Source organism: Zingiber officinale, chromosome 3B, assembly GCF_018446385.1.
Source record: "Zingiber officinale cultivar Zhangliang chromosome 3B, Zo_v1.1, whole genome shotgun sequence".
In the NCBI taxonomy this organism is placed as follows: Eukaryota; Viridiplantae; Streptophyta; class Magnoliopsida; order Zingiberales; family Zingiberaceae; genus Zingiber; species Zingiber officinale.
In genome coordinates, this window is record NC_055991.1 from 42,880,334 (window position 1) to 42,881,893 (window position 1,560).

At 45.9% G+C, this 1,560-nt stretch overlaps 1 long non-coding RNA gene across 1 annotated transcript; it reads right to left on the reverse strand.

Moving 5' to 3' along the window:
* LOC122056436 lies at positions 1 to 1,265 on the reverse strand. The gene is made up of 3 exons (XR_006133159.1): positions 1,192 to 1,265; positions 433 to 485; positions 1 to 279 (listed from the first exon to the last, which is right to left on the reverse strand). It is a non-coding gene; the product is annotated as an uncharacterized LOC122056436 (long non-coding RNA).
* Between the last annotated feature and the right edge of the window lie 295 nt (positions 1,266 to 1,560).

Sequence of the window (1,560 nt, forward strand, 5' to 3'; positions counted from 1 at the left end):
CCTCATCAGATATGAATGGTTCACCATGACATGTCCAATTATAGTAATTCGGAGTAAAACCAAATCTACAAAGATGCTCTGAAACTTTATTAGATGGTAAAAATTTTCCATTATGACACTTTCTGCATGGACATCGTATCTGATTACCATCCATAAACTCAACATTACTAGATGCAAAATTTAAAAACTGTCTCAACCCAGTAATAAACTCATCAGTTAAACCCCCACGGTCAGGTAAATTTTTATTATACATCCAACTTCTTTCATTCTGCATGTTGCCTGTTTCAAATAAAATATAGTAATAAAAACTCCTAGAACACAAATACTAATGGTCAATATTACTTAGCTCACATACAACTACAAATAAAATATAATATAGGAAAATAAAAGCATGCAGTCATTATTAAAATATCAGGTGTAAAAAAAATATACCTAACAAAGGTAAATAAAACCGAAAGTCTCTCCCAGCCACGTCAAATCCAAACCTGCAAAAACAATAATATTAAATTTACAATAAAATAAAAAAGTCTAGAAATTATCAAATATATTCTTGGCCCCAACGGCAAGGCATTGACCCCCGGACAGCTGTGCCACTGTAACGCACAGACAGCCCACGACCAATCAAGATTGAGAACAACTAGTTGACATCAAACAATGATCTGTCGGTTTACAAACAGAGGTCACCCAATGCTATCAGCAGCTGGCGGACAGCATCAGTCGCCAGTGGCCAGCCTACGCCGCCAGCGGGATCACCAACGCCAAACAACAGCTAAGTGAGGCCACCATCAGCCATCCTATGCCGACAGTGGACAGGGAGGCTGCTAGTGGTCAACCTCAGCGCCGTTGAGAGCAGCCAGGAAGCTGCGAGAGCGGCCAGGCAGCGACGCTAAGGCCAGGCGCCAGCGCGAGGGGCTAGACGGCACCTTGAGCTACCAGGGACCGCCGTGAGCTGCCATTCGCCGCTGTTCGCAGCCACTCACGGCCACACGCGACCAGGCACCAGTCGCGGCCAGGCGCGGCCGCTCGCGGCCAGATGATGGCGCGATTGGCAAGGCGCGACTGCGACCGGCCACGCGACGCCGCGAGCAGCCACGCGATGCCGCGAGCCGCCAGGCGACGCCGAGAGATCGGGAAAAAAGGAGACGCCGGGAGAACGGGAAAAAAAGAAGGGCTAGAACGAGAGTGGCTTACCAGTCCAGAGAAGGTGAAAAAATTGCCGCAGCCGCCGTAAGGAAAATTAGGTCAAGAGAAGATGTGAGGAGAAGAAATCGGGCCGGGTAAGGATATGTAATTAGGGATCTTCCAACAAATTTCCATCAAAAATATTATTTGTTGGATATTCGCAACGAATCCATAATTCGTTGGAGATTTCCAACAAATTGGCAGATTCGTTGGAAATGTTTCCAACGAATCTGCCATTTTGTTGGAAATCTCCAACGAATTTCAGATTCGTTGGAAACCCTTCCTATTCTTAAAATTACGGTTGACCGACCTAGAGACCTCCGAATTGGATGAAACCGGTTCCTGTGTGCTCCTCTATTTATCCTGACTTCATATGTA